Source organism: Mauremys reevesii, linkage group 11 (assembly GCF_016161935.1).
Source record: "Mauremys reevesii isolate NIE-2019 linkage group 11, ASM1616193v1, whole genome shotgun sequence".
Lineage (NCBI taxonomy): Eukaryota > Metazoa > Chordata > Testudines > Geoemydidae > Mauremys > Mauremys reevesii.
In genome coordinates this window covers 54519103-54542217 of record NC_052633.1, presented here as the reverse complement: position 1 = coordinate 54542217, position 23115 = coordinate 54519103, and the positions used below count along the sequence as shown (strand labels likewise).

General features: G+C 39.3%; 2 long non-coding RNA genes across 4 annotated transcripts in view; one reads left to right on the top strand and one right to left on the bottom strand.

Annotated features, from left to right (window-relative positions):
* Nucleotides 1-12663: 12663 nt before the first annotated feature.
* Nucleotides 12664-23115, top strand: part of LOC120374218 — a 60057-nt gene continuing 49605 nt past the window's right edge. Inside the window, exon 1 of the long non-coding RNA XR_005585939.1 lies at nucleotides 12664-12817. This is a non-coding gene — a long non-coding RNA (uncharacterized LOC120374218). The remainder of the gene's footprint in view (nucleotides 12818-23115) is intronic.
* LOC120374217 lies at nucleotides 18283-22577 on the bottom strand. 3 transcript variants are annotated; one of them, XR_005585936.1, is made up of 4 exons: nucleotides 22271-22577; nucleotides 22100-22181; nucleotides 20083-20344; nucleotides 18283-19437 (listed from the first exon to the last, which is right to left on the bottom strand). It is a non-coding gene; the product is annotated as an uncharacterized LOC120374217 (long non-coding RNA). The 3 variants fall into 3 exon arrangements; XR_005585934.1 differs by having other exon boundaries at nucleotides 22100-22184; nucleotides 22271-22576; XR_005585935.1 differs by lacking the exons at nucleotides 22100-22181; nucleotides 22271-22577 and adding an exon at nucleotides 21750-21807.

Sequence of the window (23115 nt, the reverse complement as noted above, 5' to 3'; positions counted from 1 at the left end):
TCCTTTACATAGATTAGAAACAAGCCCCTATCCTGACCAAAGCAGTATCCTGCATCGACTGGTTATCTCTGAGTCATTCAGTGATTGCTGTTTTGAGTTCATTAAACTTTGTTATCCTTTATGCAATGAGTCTGTACCTTGCTGGTAATCTCCAATGTAGGATCTTATCAAATGCTTTTTTGAAAGTCTAAGCATATTGTACATCATCTATAACATTTTCCTTGTCTACCTTGGCAGGGATATCTTTGAAGAATTCCAACAAATTACTTGAGCAAGACTTCCTGCTCATAAATCCACACTGGTTGATTCTACTCAAATTAGGCTTTTCAGTGTGTTTCCTCATTAAATCCTGTAAAACTGTTCTCAGCATTTTCTTCATATCTGTGAATTATGCTATAATCATTTGTTTATATTCTACTCTTTTAAAAATGTATCTATTATTTATTTATATATATGTGTAGAAAGAGAGAGAGAGAGCCAGGCTTTTTAAATATTAGAGTATATTCCAACTTCCACACTGGAGACATTAGAAATAGACAATGCAATAGAAGATGCAAAGGACCTTTCTAGAGACAGATCCTTAGCTGGAGTAAATTGGTGTAGCTTTACTGATTTCAATGGAGCTACATGAATGTATATAAGTTGAGGATCTGACCCCTCCGGTGCTGTGTTTGCCATATTCTAGTCCCAAGTAATCAGAACTGTCATCAGAGACCATCTAAAATATTTGTGAAGATATTACTAATGTCTATCCTCATTTCCTATCAGAAATTTCAAACTTGTGTTTTTACTCCTTGGTAGCTTTGAATCTGAAGTTATTTCCTTTCCAAGTTTCTGCCCACACACCAGCACAACCGTTTGCAGGGAGATTGTTGTGTCATACAGACAGACCAGGCAATTGCCTAGTGTAACAAATGTTCAGTGGATATTAACTTTATGCCTAAGTTTAAGGCTGGACAGAGAGAATGGATATTTTCTAGTTTGATAAGTAATGAAAATTCTGATTTGAGCTGGTTGGAAAATGGGTACCTGCCCCATGGTAAATTTTGACTCTTTGGCAAAAAAAAAATCTGTCCTGAACCCCTCTGACCTCTCCCTTTCCTCCCCCCCCCCAAAAAAAAGTTAGGCCAAAATATATAGATTTGGAAATGCTGGAGTGCCTCATAGTAATTGCAGTTTGGGTGTCTTATTGACCCCTTCCCCCTCCCCCATCCTCCTCTATGGGCTGGGCTCCCAAAATCTCCCATTATGTACTACAGTCTTCCCTTTTGCTGAACCACCTTGATGCATCATGGGCAATATAGTCTAGCTTGAGAACCTGGCCTGTAAAGAAGAACTAGGGCATGAAGCAGCTGCATGAGGTACTGTCATGAAAATTCCAAATCAAACATTTCAGCAGAAAACTGAAAACTTTTAGTTTTTCAGGTTTTCAACAAAAGGTCAGAATTTTCCATGGGAAGCAGACGTAAAAGACACTTTCCCACCAAACTGTCCAATCAAGCCCAGCAATGATACTTTTGCAAGCTCTGCTCACTCATGATTCCATAATGAGATACCATTCACAATAGATAGTGCACGTCTTGATACAGGATTCAGGATTGAATGAGATCATCCCACTTTTTAATTTTGTTGACATTTAAACTGTCATAATTGGGCTCAGAGCTGACACCCCTTAAATGAGGTTTGTTTTACACATCTCACAGAGTTATTATTTCAGGCTGACGGAAGACTCACATAGAGTGAGTGCTGCTTTTTAACCTTCAAAATGTGATCTGAGGGTATCTTCACAACCAAAATAGCTAGAGAAAAACAGTCTGGAACAGGAGATGGCAGCCTCCAGAAAAAAGTGTCAGTTCAGTAAGCCACTGTGAGCCACCTCATTCAACCCTCAACCCTTTCTAGTGCAGCCAGGTCGCTGCAGATTTCCCTCATATAACTTCATATAATTTAATCTTGATCTTCAACATCCCTGCTATCCCAGGGCAGGGCTTCTCTTGGCCAGAGATTCTAAAATATTTCCAGTTGTGAAAGGTTTTGTGATGTGCATAAATAAAGACTAGGTTGAAATGATCATATTTAGTTCTTGCCCATATGTTAAAAAGAGGATTGGATTTCAGGTGTTCAGATGTAAAGGCTAATCCACCAAGGCACTGAGCCACTTGCAGTAACCACAGATGTGTCCGATGATGGTAATAATAATGCTTGGAGTCTGTAGCATCCAAACATCGCAAAGCACTGTATCAGCATTAATGAATTCAGACTGACAATGTCCCTGTCAGGTGGGTATTATTATCTCAGCTTTACAAAAGAGGAAAAGTGAAGCTCAGAGAGGTTAAGTGAATTGCTCCAGGTCACTTAGCACATCAGTGTCCAAGATGAGAACAGAACCCCAATCTCATCACTCCCAGTTATAGGGGTTAGCTACCAGGCTATACTTGTCTCCTTTTGTAGACTGATTTACCTATCCTTTGCCGTGTCAGGAACTATAATGAGAAATCATGCCTGTGAAAGATAAGGGCCTGGTTTTTCATTCTTTTTGCATGTGTAACTTCTGCTGAAATCAATTGCATGGGAAAAAGCTGCTGGATCAGAATAGCCATAAAACAATTCTGTTCTCCCCTGATTCACTTTCATCGGATCGTATTATTTGTTAGTGGGCCAATTTTTTTGTCTGCCATGAAAATTCCATTAATTTTAGTGGAAATATTCTCTTAGACTCAATATTCAGAATTTCTTTGTATTTTTATAACGACCTTTTTGACTTGAATCTGTTTCCTTTGTAGGTATCCCTTTCCTTTTCTTTACTAGAATATTTTCTAATTGATTTATCTCTTAACCATATGCAGATTTGTATCACTCAATAGTAGTTGCTCCCCAATACCATCTTTAAAAAATAAAACTATTACACATAGCTTATTTCCAAGTACTAGGTCCTGTGTAATCCTGTTGGCTCCTCAGTAAACTAAGAGCACTCCTCTGGAAACCCGTCCTTCTAGCTTCTATGTAGTTGTTATCCCAACCAATATCTGTGTAATTCAATTAATCCATTAGCAAATTCTGGCCTTTCTTATCAGCAGTTTTGTTGTTTTGATCTACCCTAAGTTCTCTGCAAGTCTAAAGCAACATAAAAAATCACCCAATCACTTTTACTTTTCTTAAATCCTATCCAAGCAGTATTTGCCATCTTACCCAAAATACTTGGTGTCAGATTTTGTGGCCTTTAGTTGAGCAAAACTCCCATTGAAGGTAGTTGGAGTTCAATCACACTATTCTTTGTTTCTGAATATGGCTGTCCCTCTTACTTTGTTCATGGCTTGAGTAATCACTTTACACATAGGTATTTCAAATTGCTATTCTCTTTCTTGATTTTTCCCTCTATCTCCATCTAATGAATATTAGAGATAGGGCAGGAGCCAACTCTCTGGTCCAAACACACCTGAACTTTGGAGAAGTTTGAATAGTTTCTAAACTTCAGGACTCAGGGCAGGTCTACATTATTGGCTAAGTTGATCTAACTTATGTCTAATTTATGTGTGCAAAAGCCTGCCCCCCCCTCCGAGCGATATAAGTTTCATGATGTTCACACTGGCGCTATATTGACAGGAGACGCTCTTCCCCCGACATAGCTTACCCTTCTTGACGAGGTGGAGTAATTACGCTGGTGGGAGAGCGTTCTCCCATCGGCATAGTGAGTCCTCACCAGACATGCTACAGCTGTGCTGATGAACTGCTATAGTGTAGAATTGCCCTAAGGCCCATATTTAACTAACAAATGAAAGCCATGTAGTTTCCCATATTCGTGTCTAATCTTTTTGCTTCATTCAATTCAATTGTCATCTAATTATTCCTACTATATTTTGGAAAAAGCTGTTCACATCCTGTGTGCCAACAGAGAGCTAGGTTGTGTCTCTGTGACCCAGCCCATTGTAAGGGGCGGCATGTAGCTGGATCTTTGTGGGGAAAGGGCTGTGTATCAGGGACCCACAATACCCTCGTTCTTCTCACTTCTGGTTCCCTGGGGGAAATATACAAGAAGCAAAATTACTGTGTTCGCTGAGGTGGAACTAATGAGGGATGGCTCACTCCCCAACCACATACTCTATAGCAGGAGTAGATGGGTGCTGCTTATACTTGGACCCAGTGATGTGTAGACTATGTAGAAGTGAAGTGGAAGAGGTTCTTACTCCCTTGCACACATGTATAGGCCAAGTCACAATCTACCTTTATGGCTTCCATCAGTTTTTTACTTTTTAAAAGTTTATAATTTTCTAAAGAAAATGCATTGTTGAAATAAAGGAGAAGGTGGGATATAAAGCCAAGGTTGGATAATAATGAATTGAATTGATCATCTGAGTTATTCTCAGTACTTCACAAACATTAATTGATTAAGCTTCACAACAACAGCCCAGTGAGATTGGTATCATAGGTGCATCTCCTCTGGCTGTTATGTGGCCATTTCTATTTCTCAAAATCATTTTGTTCATATGTATTCTGGATGAGTGCACTGAAATGGTGCCTGCCTAGTAGAGATGAGTCTGCATATATTTAAGGTGTGAATTTTGTATAATGAGCACTCTCATGGAAAAAGTGTTGTGGTTTTTTTTAATTCAGCTTAGTTCCTGCATAAAAAAAGTGTATATAGTGAAACAAAGGGGCTGCTATAGATATGTATTTATATATAGTGCATACCTTATATTCTGTTACTGAATCAGACCTAAAGTCTCCTCTCTCTTTTGTTACTAAAAATGACAGTGCACTTTACAGGAGATGAATTTTTCTTATTTTGTAATATAATTGTTATAAAAAACTAACTTTATAATTGTAATTGCAGCTGTTGTAAGTTTGAAGTGCAAATTAGTTTCTGATTTTTATTAACAACAAATTGTGAAAGGTTTTTTTCTTTGAGTTTCCATCATTAAGGAAAATCCACTTTACTTTTAGTATATATTTTAAGTTTTGACTCTTAAAGAGTGCTTGTCTCCTTTTATTTCCACCATGCCACTGTAAACAAGATGTTGTTTATTACTAGAAACATTATATGTAAGTCCCAAGAATATGTTAAATATGATTGAAGTTTTGGCAGACTTTGAGCAACTGAAGTTTCCAGAAATTTTGCTATGTTTAAAAACCAAAACCATGCTTTAAGGAAAGATTTCTTTTTCCAAATGTGTGGTTGCCCAAACCTTTTACATTTTCAAGTCAGATTCCCCTGCCAAATAACACACACTGTACCTTAACTACAATATAAAAGCATAGACTCTGTGTTTAAAAAAACATTGCAGGAGCAACTACGATCATATTTCTTAAATTTATTCTATTCATATGCACAAATGTGCATTTTATAGTAAGTTTTCGATTGCACTGGTCACTTACACTAGTAGAAAATGACATGTACAGACACAAGGTTGGCATAGTGTAACAAACCAAACTGGTAAAGTACAGGAATCCTGAGCCAGACCAAAATATGAGGTCAAGGAAGTTGCTCTTATAATAATAGTGGTTATCTGTTTAATGTGTGATCTGGCAGTGACATGTTGTTGACCATAAGCAATTATGCATGTTTCTAAACTGGCTGTATATAAGCCCAAAGTAACTGTAGGCAAGACAAGCTGTGAGAACTGGGCACTCAGTACACTTTTATTGTTCTTTTTACTTGATTTCATCAATTAAAATGTACAATTTAATAGTGGCTACAAATTCTACTGAATTTTTAAAAAATCCTTATTTAATTCGTTATATCAGTTATCATACACATTACAAACTGTAGCAGAGACCACCCTTATGAAGCAAACTTCTGTCTTACCTGGCAAATACCGAGTGCCATTCAGATCCACTTTGTTAAGCACCTGATTTTAGTAGCTGTTTTGAGTGTTTTTAAAAGGTATCTTTCACTGTATTATGATGTTCATTTCAATGGCCAGGAATGATGCCCATGTTCTATAAACTGTAGTATGTTTATCTTGAAGATAGTATGCAAAATTCTGGGCTGTGTGTATGTATGCATGCATGTATGGACATGTTTAGTTTTCAGTAAAGATCTGCCAGTACATTGGAAAACAGAATTTGACCTGGTTTAGGCAGAAGGGGAAATCCTTGCAATACAGAGAGAAGTGTAATCTGACTACAGAGTTGGGATCCAGGAACTCCTACATTCTAATCTCAGCCCTGACACTGATTTCTTCTATGACCTTAGTAAACTCACTGAGTTCGGAATCTTTCCATTGAGCTTCAATGGGCTTAGATCAGGCCCTTAGAGTCACTGCCTCAGTTTCCTCATCTATAAAATGGAGATGTAATAAAGTTTCCTCACAGTGCTGGAAAAAAATTAATTATGTCTGTAGAACCAGAAGTGCAGATGAGCTAAGAGAAGACTCCCCTTTTTCTACTCACAGGAGGCAGTCACAGTTTGGCTGTCTGAGCATAAGAAGGCCCTGTGAACACTGCTGGCAGAAGTCAGTGGCTTGGTTCCATTTGTATTTGTACAGATGAGGTGTAGTCAGGGGCGGCTCTAGGAATTTCGCCGCCCCAAGCACAGCGGCACACTGCGGGGGGCGCGCTGGCGGTCGCTGGTCCCGCGGCTCCGGTGGAGCATCCGCAGGCACGCCTGCGGGAGGTCCACCGGAGCCGCGGGACCAGCGGACCCTCCACAGGCATGCCTGCGGGAGGTCCACCGGAGCCACCTGCCGCCCTCCCTGCAAAATGCCGCCCCAAGCACACGCTTGGCGCGCTGGGGTCTGGAGCCGGCCCTGGGTGTAGTCATTGCCCTCTCCACACACCAGACATCACTAGAGAGCTTCGCTGGGAAAAGTGCATGCTACAGCCTTTAAAAAAAGTAATACAAAGGTTTTTGGGGAGTGTGTTTTCCCCAGCCATCCTGCATATAAACTGGGTGCTCCTGGCCTTTGCAGGTATAATGTCTTGTGTAAACAGGTAATCATTTTCCTAGTTACCTTGCATTTTTTCTTGGCATGTGGAACTATTGTGGTTGAGCAGGGAGATGAAAACATCTTTAAGTTTTAAAGGAATTTCAGTGACCAGAATAGCCCCATAGAATTTACTCATTTTTGTACCCTTCATGGTAAAGTGTCTAAGGATAACCTACATAGAAGAATGATGGGCCTGATTCTATTTTATTGCAATGAATGGGAGCTTTGCTATGGATTTCAATAAGGACAAGATCAGGACTTCACCATTTAGGGAATATAATGTTCTTTATATAATAGTGCTGCAGCTATAGTTGTGGTAATATAGGCTGTGGTAATATTAACTACTGCTGGTTGAAACATTTTTGATGGAACAATTTTCTGTTGGAAAATTCAAATTGAAACTTTTCTTGGAAATGTGTCAATTTTGGTGAAATTTTTGATGGGGAAAAAGTCTAAACATTTCATTTTGATCATGTCAAAATGTTTCATTTTGAAAATGTAAAAACATTTCATTTTGACTTTTTTATTATAATATTTTGACATGATGAAAACAAAAGGTTTCCATGTTTCCAAACTGAGATTTTTTTGGGATTTCCTTTCCACAAAATTGTTTTGACTGTTTGTTCCAATTCGGAATGAGTACAGATTTCAAGATGTCAGAATTTCCTGCTAGAAGGAAATTCCATTTTCTCACCAACTTTAGTATTAACCTTCTTCTTCCTCTTATTCACTCCCAGTGGAGCATAAGGCGTCAACCATTCTCCTCCATTCATTTTGTTCTTGAGCGAGGCAGCAAATTTCATCCCACTTTATTCCCATGCCTTTCATTTCCTCTTCAATGGTCCTTCGCCACATCCCCAATGGTCTACCTCTCCTCCTTCCTTGTGGTGTCCATCGTAGGGCAATATGAGGATGTCTATCAGCACCCATTCTCAACACATGTCCCAACCATCTCCATCTTCGTTGTTTGGCTTCATCCATTATGTTGTTAATGCCCGTTAATCGGCTCACTTCAACATTGGTGATGCGCTGCAGCCAGTGTATGTTAAGAATTCACCTAAGACACCTTCCTTCAAAACCCCGAAGCCGACTTTCTATCTTCTTGTTGGTCCTCCATGTTTCCGCTGCATAAAGCAACACAGAGCGGACGTTCGACCTGTAGATCTCTACCTTGGTTTTCATTTGCAAGATGGCCGACCTCCAAATGTTCTGAAGTCTATAGAATACAGTTGCTGCAAGACCGATTCTGGTAGACATGGTAAAGTGTCTAAGGATAACCTACATAGAAGAATGATGGGCCTGATTCTATTTTATTGCAATGAATGGGAGCTTTGCTATGGATTTCAATAGGGACAAGATCAGGACTTCACCATTTAGGGAATATAATGTTCTTTATATAATAGTGCTGCAGCTATAGTTGTGGTAATATAGGCTGTGGTAATATTAACTACTGCTGGTTGAAACATTTTTGATGGAACAATTTTCTGTTGGAAAATTCAAATTGAAACTTTTCTTGGAAATGTGTCAATTTTGGTGAAATTTTTGATGGGGAAAAAGTCTAAACATTTCATTTTGATCATGTCAAAATGTTTCATTTTGAAAATGTAAAAACATTTCATTTTGACTTTTTTATTATAATATTTTGACATGATGAAAACAACTTCGGCTCACTTCAACATTGGTGATGCGCTGCAGCCAGTGTATGTTAAGAATTCACCTAAGACACCTTCCTTCAAAACCCCGAAGCCGACTTTCTATCTTCTTGTTGGTCCTCCATGTTTCCGCCGCATAAAGCAACACAGAGCGGACGTTCGACCTGTAGATCTCTACCTTGGTTTTCATTTGCAAGATGGCCGACCTCCAAATGTTCTGAAGTCTATAGAATGCAGTTGCTGCAAGACCGATTCTGGTAGATATCTCCTTCTGAATATTACCATCAGCCGATATGTAACTACCAAGATATTTAAAATCGTTCACCTCCTCCAATTCTACATCACATACTACTGTCTTCGTCGAGCTGGCTGTTTTTACTTTCATTGTTTTGCTCTTACCGGCGTGGATATTAAGTCTCACTCACCTTGCTGCTCTACCTACTCTATCAGTCTTCTCTTGGAGGTCCATCTGAGAGCTTGAAATCAGGGCGATGTCATCCGCAAAGTCACAATCTTCAATATGACCAGAGGGTCCCCATGCGATCCCTCTTGGCCTATCTTCGGTGGCTTTCCGCATCACCCAGTCTATAACCACAAGAAATAGGATGAGCGAAATAACGCATCCTTGTCTAACTCCCGTTCTCACATGGAACCACTCGCTCCACTGTCCTTCATGGCGAACACAACACTTATTATCTGCATACATATCTTTGAGGATGTTAATAACTTTCGGAGGGAATCCATATGTTTTTAGGATATTCCAGAGAGATGGATGGTGGACGCTATCAAATGCCTTCTCGAAATCAAGGTAGTTAATGAACAGTGGCGAGTTCCATTCAAGGGATTGTTCCATTATCATACGTAATACAAATATCTGATCAACGCATCCTCTCCCACTCCTAAATCCTGTTTGTTCTTCTCTCAGGATCTCTTCTACTGCTTGTCTTATTCTCTGTAACAGGACTCTGCAGAAAACCTTCCCGAGCACTGATAACAGGTTTATACCTCTCCAATTATCACACAAAGACAAATCACCCTTCTTTGGTAATTTCACAATGATACCTTTCTTCCATGCTTCAGGTACTTTCTCTTCTTCCCATGCCTTGTTGAATAGCTCCTCTAGAATCCCGGCACTCATATTCAGGTCGGCTTTTAGCATTTCTGCGGTTATTCTATCTTCGCCTGGTGCCCTATTTTCTTTTGTCTGTCTAATGGCCTCTTCTATCTCTCGCTCTGTGATAGGCCCTTGTTCTACCTCCATCTGAAAACTTGTTTCCTCTATTACAACTACCTCTTCAGGATTTGGTCTATTTAGAGTCTCTCTAAAATGCTCTGCCCATCGATTAATTTGTTCTTTCTCTTCTATCAATATTCTCCCATCCTTTCCTCTAACCTCTGTTGACCTATTGCTGAACCCTCCTGTCAAAGTCCTCGTGATTCTATACACAGTTCTTGTGTCGCCCCGCACGGCTGCTGACTGTGCCTCTCTTGACAGACTGGTAATATAATCCCTTTTATCTTTTCGAACACTTCTCTTCACAACCTTGTTTTTCTCCCTGTATTCTTCATTTGCAGCTTTCTGTTGTTCACCACTTCCAGTCAGCATACGTAATTTTGCTATCTTCCTCTCCTCAATGAGTTTGTATGTATGATCTGAAATCCATACTTTCCGCTCTCTTCTCTTATAGCCAAGCACTGTCTTGCTGGCCTCCACATATACCTTCTCAATGTTGTCACAAATAGTGTTTATATTACCAGTTTGCAAATCATTTAGAAGTTGAAACTTTTTTGAGAGCTCCAGTATGAACTGTGCCTTTACCGACGGTTCTTTCAACTTCCTTGAGTCGAAAATTTGTTGCCCATAAACTTTCTTCGTCTTTCTCAGTTTTATCTGAAGCTTACTCAATACAAGGTGATGATCGCCACCTACATCTGCACTTCTTGATACTCTGGTGTCCAACAATGACCCTCTCCACTTTCGATTGATCGCAATGTGATCAATTTGGTTCCTGGTTTTCCCATCCGGTGATATCCACGTCAACTTGTGTATTGTCTTGTGTTGGAAAATTAACCTAAATGTATAATATTATTGTAAAAGCTCTGTATTAAAAAGTCCTTAAACTCAAGACACACACATTATTAAAATTAGTACTCTGCCTAGATTGAACAAGATGTCTCCAGGGCTGCTTTTCAGCCATTATATTACTATATGGATCCATGGATAGTGCTTTAAGTCTCCTATAGAGATAGGAAGGATCCCCCCTCACACTCCCATTTTGAACAAAATGCTTTTAAAAAGCCCTCTTAACAAATGAAACTAAAACCATACCAAATTTAGCCCTGATTGTAACTCCATTGACAACAGTGAAGCTACATGTGGGACAAACTTAGTCCACTGTATCAAATTCTACCCTAACTTCTACCCCATGCAAGCCCATTGGATTCAGGAATGTTTCATGGGTTTAAGAAAGGACAGAAATTAGCTCCGTCAACTAGATGTGTAACTCAGTGCAGTTACAGAAATCAACAAATAAATACTTAACGAATGTGTCATCCTTTGAGAGTGCTTTGAGAAACTCAGAAGACAGGCACCTAAAAATAACTCTCATAAATAACTTCTTTTCTCATATTGTATGTGAATCCTAATCTCTAAATTTCTTTCTTTCTTTCTTTCTTTCTTTCTTTCTTTTTAAAGACAACTTCCATATTACTTGAATGCAGAATTTTTGGATGAACTTGGGTTATATTGTATCTCTGTGAGGAAAACCTTGCAGGAGAGAGATAGATAATCTGGGAAACTTGATGAGCTTCATCTCATAGAGCTTCCTTCTAAGGAAGTGAGGTTATGGGGGAGCCAAAGAGGAACTATGTGTCCCAATCTGGAGCTCTGTTTCCAAGATTGGGTCTTGGAGCATCTTCCCGGGCCTTCTGTGGTGTTCTGTGGACCCTCCTCTTACTCTAGCACAAATTCTTCAGGAGCTGTGCTATGCCTCCCCTTGTGGTTGTGTTTTACAAGCTGCTTAAGGGACATCAATGGAGTTAAAATGCCACATTAGCGGGTAGTCATGTGGCTATCTGCAGGATCCTAAGGTAAGCATATCACTCAAAGTGGTTGCTCCCTGTTCCCGTTTCCATCTGCCAAAACACATGGAGTCCCAAACCCCACAGAGCTTGCAAGTGGGCCTTCTTGGTGAGGTATTGGGAAGGAAGGAGCATGTCATAGCAGACTACAGAACTAGTGCAAAACTTTGTTCAAGCCATATACTGTTGTCATGATTGTTAATTGGACTTTTATACAGTAAAGGCAGGTCTTCCTACAGAACTACAGCAACATGATCTTTTCCAGGACAGCCTTTAGAAGCTTGTATTTCTTTTAAGTAATTTTGGGGTATTCTGTTTTCTTACATGTTGATATTTCTTTTAAATGGCCTTTATAGGTCTGATCCAAAGTCTATTGGATTTAGTGGAAAGACTCCCATTGTATTTATAGACTTTGCATTAGGCGCTATGTAACCATGGTGTATTGTCATTTTGGAATGCTATATTGCATTGCCACAATATAGCATAAGCAGCCTGATTCTTATCCAACTTGCAGCAGTTTCACATCAGTGGAACTCGCCATCACCAGTGACTTTAGTGGAGTTACTCCTGAAATACAATGGCTTAGATGGGATCAGAATCAGGCCTCTAGCCTTATCTTGAACAATAAAATTTGCTATTGTTTTGAGACAAAGTAGTTGCTTTTTTAAATGACTGCTGTCATGTTACTTTTCAAAGTAGAGGGGAAAGTTTAGGAGAGGGGAGGAATTGGTAAAAATGCATAGTGTGTTCGTTTTGGTAAGGAAAAATATATTATAACAATTTTCAGATCCTATTTATTCTCAAGGATGTTTGTATTCATGCTGAATATGTGATAACAGACTGTGTAAGGATATAGAATATTAGAGAAGGAGAAATGAATATGTGATAACAGACCATGTAAGGATATATAATATTAGAGAAGGAGAAAATGACTATTATAGTACTTCCTACTCTCAGTTTCTTCTACAGTAATGCCCTTACACCTTTTCTTTTTCAGGCTTTTTTGTAGCATCCTAAACAGAAGGATATTGAAGGGAGCTGATTCTGCTTTGATCCTTATGCTTGTTGTCAAAGCGCTTGGGATTGAAGAGACTGTTGGCTACAATTGACTGTGACAATTAGGAGATGATCAGAGCCCTAGAGTGGAGCACTTAAAGGGTAATTTACATGTCAGTTTGTCGAATAAAAAAAAAGATATTCAGCTAAGATTTTTTTTCCCCCTCAGAGCCTTGTAAACTGCAATTTGTGCGCTGGTAAGAAAAACCTGGCAGAGGAGTTAGGATAGCCATTTCCATTTGAAAAGAGGCAATCATAAGGCCACTGCTGAGCCTATTGTCCACTAAAAATGCTGATTTGCAGTCAGTGAGTGAAAGAGTGGAACCATCTCTAAATAGAACCTTGTGCAAGGTAACTCCCCCTTGGTGGCTTTTTAATGTTGGGTAAAGGTTTTATATACCTTAAATCCTACATTTACTGTCATTATAACATTGTTATGAATGTCCTTTATCATAACAAAAAATGAATGTATTGAGGAGGAGGTAGGTGGAATGCTAGCTAACAGCAAGTTGATAGACTAACACTGAGTATCTGTTATCAGATCTTTCTTATTCTTTTGCCTTTTGTATGCCATCACAATTTTCTTCTTGTAGCCCTTTGCACTTTGCCATTCAAGCCCTTCCATAACAGTTTTCTCGTAGGTTTTCCATACGTGTTTACACTCTATTTTACCCAGCAGATTATTAACATTTTCCACATTTAACTTAGTGGGATAAGTAAACTGGGAGGGAGGTGACATGAGCAGGTTTAATCCAGAATTTGTTGTTATCTAACTATTCCATGATTACTGATTGTAATAAATATTGTATATGTACCAGACTGAGATCAGCACAGTTAAAATAGTTGATTAATTACTGATAAGTATATTTAATTTTTCTCATATTTGATTGGTCTGCTATATGTAGTCACTTTGACTGTAGTGTTGTATGTTTTTTTGTCGTCTAAAAATCGCAGTTACTCTGGTGGGTCTGGGCTATAGCGTATGTTATATTATTAACAACAGTTTAGGGAAAGGATATAAGGGGATTTACATAACCCTCAAATGTTCGTATGTGCAAATGTGAGTATAATAAGCTTTTCTCTCAGAGATAGCACCAGCTCTGCTTTTATGGTGGATCTCCCCAAAAGAAGATCTAGTAATATACAAAATACCAGGTTTGTGTTACGAGTTAAAATCTTTACTTTATCATAATTTTGACTTACCCTGCCATTTGCTGTCAAGAGCTAAAAGACATTGCTATTAAAACCCAGAGGCTACACTTTCAACAAATCCCAAGCATGGACACAATACGCCTGATTCTGACCTCCTGGACACTGGCGTAACTCCATTGACTTGACTAGACTCCTGATAGCTGCTGCTGTGAGATAAGAATCAGGCCACGTATCTCCATAGGGTCATCCGAGTGCCCTTTCATTAGTTGTATTCTCTACATCCTTAGGCACTAAATATGTTAAACACCAAACAATGAAGCTTTTATTTCTAAATTTGTACTTGCAACATCTTTTAAAGTGACTTCTGTATTTTGTAAAGAAAACTTCTGAAATTCATTCTAAGTTGAATGGAGCAATGTGACCCCCACCCTCCAGTTTTCATTTAGAAATGTATTATTTCTCTCTCTCTCTCTCCTTTTTTAGTACAGGTTTTCTTGTCTGGGAGAATTGTTCAGTTTCATGGAGGAAAAATAACATATAATGCAAGCTGGAGACATTGGCTTCTGCTCTTACTGCTCTTCAGCCCCCCAGCTCCTCCTGTGTTTTAAACTTCCTGAATGCCCAAGTTTTCATGTGTGTGTGTCTTTCTAACAAAGAGAGATACATAAAGAACAAATGAATAAAAGAAGGTATTAAGGGCAAACAGTATAATGACAGAGGGAGTCTGGGATGTCTTTGGCTTAGCATGTATCTGCAAAATCGAGGCAGTCGTAAATCTGTATCAAAAATCAGGCACAGCAGGAGGTGTTCGTCTCCCAGGTAATGGCTAAATGACGAGCAGATGAGCCATCGTCATATTGATTTAAGCATTTTGTTCCAGCCAGTCACAATTAACTTTGATTTGTTTTTACTTTCCTCTTACAGGTTTGCATTTAAAGCACTCTCAGAGCACTAATTGTATAAAATTCTAGTAACTGCACATTCTCTTGCTAGAGAGGTAATGAATGAATGAATAGGCAGGAATTATTTGAGATTCTAAGCAGGGCTTCTCAGTACACTTCTAGCTCTGACTGAAATTGTTTCTGAAGATGAGCAGGAAGGAAGAAGAAAGTTATACCCAATTGGAAATGGCTTTTAGAAATTCCTTATTTTAGGGATGTGGGCCTTGGCTAAAGAATTCAACAGGAGTGTGTTGGGATGCAAGATTAATTAGGACTTTACTAAACACTTTTTAAAAAAATATCAAAAGAGTCTAACCCCCAGAAAAGCATTTTACAATGTCCATAGTATAATTCTTCTACCTCAAAAGCATCTCAAAAGTGTGAGAGGCTCAAAATGCAGTTAAGAGATGCATCTACTCAAGATATATATTTTTGTTCATCTAGACATGGTTTACATGTAGCTTTTGTACCAATTTAACTGTTTTAAAAATCAAAATAGTTATACCAGTATAATGGTGCCTTATAATGATGCAACTCAGTTCCCTGCATTTACGGGAATAATAAGCACCATTTTACTAATATAACTGTCTCTGCTTTATGGAGTTGTATCACTTTACCTATAGTGGTTTCAAACCAACTTACTTAGTAAAGTGTGTGTTGAGAAGTCCTTACTATCATCCCAGACAACGTATACCTTCCCACTCAACCTGAACTATGATCCTTTGCTGCATTCTGAATTAACAACATGTTGGATATAAACAGGTGACATAATATGCTATTTATTTAATTAGAACTAAAAATTTCAAATCTGATTCAGTCCCAGGGTACACTAGCATGTCAGATCGCCATGCATTTTCTACTACTGCAATATGTTGACGAAGTAGCCAAATGTTTTTATGAATAAGAGAGCAAAACATATTGTAACATTTTTCAAATCTAGATGCCTAAAGAAAGTCACCCAAACGAGGCAATTAAATGAATGGCCTGATTTTCAGAAGTATTGAGTTCCTGCAACTTCTGCTGAAGCCAATAGAAGCTGTGGGTGCTCAGCACCTTTGAAAAATCTGATCACTTATTTATGGACCTAACTTTAAGCAATCTCCCTCCACTTTTGTTTTCTTAAATGAGCAACAAAGATTAAATCAAATTACTGTATAAGGTCTGCAGGAATGGGGTATCCCTCCTCTGACTGCTCATCTGGGGTCCAAAGCAGGACTAACCTCTTTCTCAGGTTATCAAGTCAACGTGGTTTGTGTGATGCTGGGAGTTGTACCTGTGTAGGATGTGAGCATAGTGAATGGTATAGTAATGGGGTGGAGGAGGTGGAAAGGCTTTTACCGTTATGAAAAACTTTAGGCACCCTGACTTTCCCTGTCCCGTTCTCTATCGGCCCAATTCACTGTTGTCCTATGGCTCCTTTGCACCCGTGCACCTCTGACCTTTTGCGAGAAAAGCAGCTGCAGGAATTTTCTGGAGGATTGTCCCAACTCTCCTCCTCTTACTCTGGGCTCTCTGCTGCAGTGGCCATTCTGGGGAAGGCTGGAGGTGGGCTGGGAGTGAGGAGGAATGGTTGGGACATTTTACTGTTCTGTTGCAATAGGGCTTCCTTAAACTGCACAAGGGTCCAAACAGGTCCCTGAAATTTGGAGGCAAATCCTAGTTTAACCTAAATTCTGAATCTTTTGAGGTGTACCCATCCCTAGATAAAACTGCCTTTACAGTAGTTTGTTATAGTAGGCTAGGTGATCTATTTGTAACTGTTCTTAGGAATAGGTTTCTATTATGTATGTTAGGGCCATGGTCTGGCATGTGGATGTCTTGGCCCAATAAAATGTATGGAGCTGTCTAGCCCAGGGGTTCTCAAATGTCATTGCACCGTGACCCCCTTCTGCCACCACCCTGGGTTGGGTGCCAAAGCCTGAGCCTCAATGCCCTGAGCTGGGGGGTCAAAGCTGAAACCCCAGGGCTTCAGCCCCAGACAGGTGGCCTGTAACATGAGCCCCACCACCTGGGGCTGAAGCCACCAGGCTTCAGAGTTTCAAGCCCAGGCGGTGGGGCTCAGGCTTCGGCTTCAGCTCCAGGTGGTGGATCTCAGGCTTTGGCTTTGGGCCCCAGGAAGTCTAAGCCAGCCCTGGCGACCTCATTAAAATGGGGTTGCTACCCACTTTGGGGTCCTGACCCACAGCTTGAGAACTACCAGTCTAGCCTATGCAAGTTATCTAAGAGGAGAATTTGGCCTCCAGAATCATACTGAAGCTGCCAATATTCTGTCACCCTCAGGATGTGATGGGAGTGATCTGGTTTATGAGTGTCTCCTATGTGTAAAAAGAAATGGCCAGATCTTCAGCTGGTGTAAATTGTCACAGATCCATTAACAGTACTGGAGCTGAGGATCTGGCCTAAATTATTTTTGCTGGGCCTTATTCTGATCACACTTCCGCTGGAGTAACTCCATTGACTAAAGTGGAGTTACGTCTTGTTTACGTCAGGGTAAGTGACAACAGAATCAGGCCAAATAGGTAAAATACATTTAAATTTACAATTAGAATGTTTAATTTTTTGTTTAAATAAGTCATGTGTGGAACATACTTAACAAATGAGAGATCCTCACATGCATATAAATCCACTATTTGGATTGGCCAGTTTTTAATGGTGAACAGTAGTGATGGCATGAATAATAAAGCAGAGTCAGGTGAAGGACAATAAAAGACAACACGTTTATTTCTGGCAGGTCACACTTTTGTCACTCTCACCCAGATACATAATCCTACAAGCCTCGCCTGCCAAATGGCATGACATCACCACCACTGGTTCATCCAGGGCCGTAGCGCTCACATGTTACACTCTAATGATAGGTCTGTATTTTCTGATCTGGCGGAGTTGCCGTTGCCACAGATCTAGTGGTGGGGAGACAGGGAGATGGTGTTATGCCATTGCAGCTCCCTGGCCTTTGGCTGACTCGGAGCTGGCACAAGTTAGAGCAGCCCAAACGGCTGCTCTAAGTTGCCACCAGCTGCATATGGTCCCAAGGGATCATTCTAGCAGCTGAGGATCACTGGAGTCATATCACATACCAGGAAAGGATGACATAGATCTAATATAGTAGCTCTATGCCACCTGGAGATTCCTGCCATGCTGACTTCATTGGCACTATGTTGATTTACACCAGCGGAGGGTCTGGCTTTTCATAACTTTTTTGTAGTAAATTATCCCTCCATTAAATATCTAAATGAAAAAAAAAAGTTCTTAATTAAAGAGCCTGGGAAACTGAACATGTTTCAGTTGTATTTGTCATTAGCTGACAAACAGACAAAAACATGGAAAGATTCATGCGGCTCAGAGCCACTGCAGAGTGCCATCCAATGTGTCAGAGCCACCGGTGTGTGTAAGAACTTGCGTGGATAGTTTGCACCGCATGCACATGGGGAACTTGGATTGTATGCTAGTTCTGCTTAGATCAGTACAGAAGAGAGGAAGGATTGAAGGGTGAGCTGAAGAAAGGGAAGGGACATAGCCAAAGGATCTGCAGTTATGTGGCTCTAGTGGTCGCAGACCGCTGTATAGCGTGCATGCAGGGGTCACAATCCAGGGGTTACTGCAGAGGCTTGTGGGGCTGTCCCCACTCTGCTTTTTGGTGGGGAGGGTAGATTTTGTGTACCCAGTTCCCATACACAAATCTGTTCCCTCAGATTTTATGCAGGGACTGTGTGTGTGAATTTTACTTTTAACGTGTACTAAATAAAAACTAACTTCATAAAGCATGCACATTTCCTAAAATGAATACAGCCGTTAACACAGCTATGAAGAAATATGAATTTGTCTTAATTGGGAACCTGATTTTGTTATATGTCGAATTAGATTATTAGAGTTTTCTTTTGGAATAAATAGAGCAAAAGGCGGAGTTTTGTTAATTGGCTGAACCAAATTCTGTTCTCATTTGCATTATTGTAAAACTGGAGTAATTCCATTCAAGTGAAGGGTGTTACTCTAAATTTACAAAGGTGTATTTGAGAGCAGAATTTCTCCCTCACGCTTTTGGGTCATGAGCCTTATTTCCATAGGCCCTTTTGTACCATTCTGACAGCATAAAGGGGCCTTAATTTGGGGCAGGGTGGTGCAAAGTGGCCTTAGCATACATGGGAATTAGGTCCTCTGTCTTCAACAGATGCGTGCTCAAACTCGGTAAAAAGATTTTTTTTAAATATATCTTTCTTACTGTATACACACATCTCATAAAATCCAGCAGTGGAAGTCCAGTAGATTTATTTCATTTAGATAACTCAACGTAGGCTTTTGTTATGTTCCATAATGATAACAAGGTGTTAGAATCACAGAAAGTGCAACTGCAGATTTCTACTTGGTATGGTGCCAGGAACTGCAGGGTCAAAAGAACCTGCAGATTTATGTACTTTTAGTTGGATTTTTACTATCAGATCTTTGGCTCTCCAATAATTCAGAACCAGATTCAGATCTCATTTATTCTGGTGTAAATCTGACAATGGATTTACGCTGCTGTCAAACCAGGCTGTGTGAGAAGAGGCTCAAGTCCTGTGTATCCAACTGCGTTTGCAATTCTTTAGATAATGTTTAAGTTGACGAGAAAATTAGCTTTGACATTCTGTATTCATGCTGAAAATATAAGGGAAAATAGGATTATTATTATTAATCAGTAGTGGAAGTCAAGTGTCTATAAAGTTTGATTTGAATATACTTAAATTACTTTCATACAAGACCCTAAAGTTCATATTAATTAATGTTTTTTTTTAAATCACTGATTTGTAAAAAGTGTGGAATTTTTTTGTTTTTTGAATAGTTAACTTTTGGCTCCTCCCTTGAAATACAAAGTATATGTCAGAATTTGGAAAATGTTGACAAAAGACTACTAAAACCTGTAAAGTGAAGTCGCCTTTCAGATGAATACATTATATTTGGCCATTTGTGATTGTCAGCAACTGCTGTTGTATTTTTTTTTTAATTGCTCTCTAAATTTTCATCAGCATCTCCAGCATAATTTGGTATGTATTACCTCTAACTGTAAATTACACATTTCCAGAAACTTAGGACCAAATTCTTAGCTGGTTTAAATTGGCATAGTTCCATGGACATCCACAAAGCTTTGATGATTTACACCAGCTGAGCACTGGGCTCAGCCATTCACCCAGCCATTCCAACTGTACATATTTATTCTGAGAAAAATATTTTCACAATAAAAGGACATATTTATGATGATTGAAATTCTTTTTTCTTTGGTATTTTTTCTCTTTTGCTCTTTACCTAGTAAGGAAATAAGCTGCAATTTTCAAACCACAGTGTCTCTTTTCACATCCTTTATAGAAGTCCTCTCTCCCAAAACAATTAAAAATAAAACCAAGTGACATTCTGAGTGTGTCCGGATCATGAACCAGGTAGGGAGCATGTGGAAGGAAGGGAGAAAGATGTGTGCATTTTGTCTTTGCCACCATTTTGTTGCAGCTCTAGAAAGCAGCAAATGGTGGATATTGTTTCATTGCAGAGTATGGTTTTGTACTGGATCCATCTGCAAAGAATAAACATGTCATCAGTCCTCATTTGCTATATCAAAAAAACATTCCCCATGTCCATATTTGATTTTCAAGTGCATCTGTGCACTGATTGAAACCCTCCCAATGTGCTGCTACACAAATGCAAAACCCACACATTTCTGATTTTGAATCAAGCACTGTTTTGCTCCTGCACTCCTGTTTCAAAGTTTGCTTGAGAGTTGCAGTGTGTGCCCTTTTAACACATTTTTTTCTTACTGAGAGAGCCCGGTGTTCATCGTAAGAGTGTGGTGCAGTCTTTCCATTTTGTTCTTATTTTTGCCTTTGGAGCCAGCTTTCATTTTCACAGTTTATTTATCCTTTATTTACAGCCCACATGTGCTTTTAAGCAACAAGGAACTATAAGCCTGAGTTTTAATTTAGGAATTTCTGGCAATTGATAAATTGAACTAGATGTAGCACTGACTTTACTATCAGTGTCGAATTTAAAAGAAAGAGAAAAAACAATACCACATTGAACCACAAAGTTCCTCAAAAAGGATGAATCTGATATAAAATATCATGGAATATTTTTCTTTTAACATTGATTAAATTGTTAGATTAAAAAACCAAGATCAGTACAAAGCGGTAATTTTAGAGAAAATTTTGTTGTACCTAATTATTTTGTGCAAGCCCAAAGTCCAAGAGTTACCTTAACTGCAAAGCTCTGTAGTAGCCTTTGCCTGTCATTTTTAATCAGGTTGTTTTAGGTAATTTTTGTTATGCCCCTCATTACTGAATTGTTTATCAATAGGTGCACCAAGTGTCACTAGCTTTTCTCATCAAGCCAGGTCTGACAAAGAGCTGCAGTGCATGGGAAAGAGGCAGCTAGGTGAAACTAATGCCATAGATGTTTGATTCATTAGGAGCTTATTGTTAACGGGGATGTCTGATTGTAAAGGCTCAGTCAAGCAAAAGAGTGCAGAGTAATCAGTCGGATTTATAGTTTGCAGGGCTCAAAAAAAAAAATCAACATAAACCTTTGGATATAGCAGAAACAGAAAAATCCCCTTTGGGCAGCCCTAACCTGAGACCAGCCAAATAAGGTCATGCTACATGAAGGTTGCCTGTTAGGTGATGGAAGATATAGGAGGATTAAAGCCATATGGCATGGCCTATCATACCTTCTGACTTAAGATAACAAAGCCAAGCTTTGTGCTTAGCTGTTTTTGACTGACATCATCAATTTTATTTTATGTTGGTCACCTCCGGTAACAGGAAAAAATGGCCTAGGGTTGATAACACATGCCTGGTTTTTTTAGTATTAAGATGCCTTTCAGCTAGTTTTGTGCTGTAAAAAATTTCAAAGAATTAGTAGCTTGTTCTTCTATCAGCCATCCTCCAGCAACTGTCAGCCCCCCTTCCCTTGTTTTCAGTTTGTACCTTGCAAATGAGAGACAGCCGTATTCAGAACCAGATGTAAGGCTCCTAGAGAATGAGCGTAAGCTGTTGTACTTTAAGCCTAATGGGAAGTTTTATATGCAAGGGCCTTGAACTGATTAGTATAATTCCCTCTTTAATACAGCTGTCCCTCCAGATTAAGGTAAACCAAATGTTGCAATCAGAGATTAGTGTACCTTGCCAGTTATTAACATCCCCGGTTGCTCAGCAAGCACGTCAGACACTAATGCTGTGTATTTATTTGCTACTTCCCCACTGTAACTTGAACTTCTGCACCTGTCAACGCATTCCAGGGAAGAGAGGGGTATTATTGGAAAGCAAAAGTTTTATACCTGTTACACCTGGTTTGGTTTGTCACAGCCTAAGATTTTCTTCTTTTCTTGCCAGGATTGCCAGGTGGTTTAATCCGTTACTCTGCTGGTTTTATGAAAAAAGTCTTTGTATGTGAAATTACATTTGTTACTCTCATCTGCTCTCTCTGTTACCGTAGCTGAGCTACTCACCTAAACTGGGCCTTTTCTTTCCTTTCCCTTCTGTAAGGGAGTTTTCTTCTTCTTTTTTTTCTGTGTAGAGGATGTAGCACAGGGCTAGAAGAATCAGCACCCACTCCTGCTGTGCTCTAATCAGTTAGTGGTGCCTCTCTCACAAGGTGGGTCACACAGTTGTCTTATTACATTTGGCAGGATATCCTGTCCACCAGCAACACAGATGTCAAGAAGGACAATGTCCTGGCTATCGCAGAAAGATCTTTACTCCCCCCCTCGACCCGGTCTGATTTTACAGATAATGTATACCGTAAACATACTTAAAAAGCTAAGAGGCTTGAGTTCTCTTGTGTAGGAAACCAGTAAAGTCAGGACATTCCAAATAACTACCTCTCTAAAGCATTTAATTAATTTGGCAGATGTGTTAAAATAAGTGTAAATAACAGTTTGGGGATGGGAGGAGAGCGAGAGAGACTTCATATATAGAAGAAAAGGCTACCATGAAGCTATCAACTTTTTTTTACCATGGAAACTATCTGCATTATCTGAGGATAGGAGGCAAAAAGTTAAAATGAATAACAGAAGACAAGTACATGCCTTTGCTAAGAAAATAACACCCTGTTTAAGCATTCCATTGTTTACATATTGAATTCAGGATTGAATATCAACTATAGTTTCTGAGCTGTTACTGTTTCCTAACCAAGATTATGCTAAAACTTTTCTTACTTAATAGGTTCCTTCTTAAATAGATAATTGACATAAGGTAAAAGGACCATTTTTAGCACACTCTCCTTACAGCACTGGGTTTGCAAAGTTCATTGCCTGTTGTACACTGTCTGCACATTATAGCTTAATTGCAGATT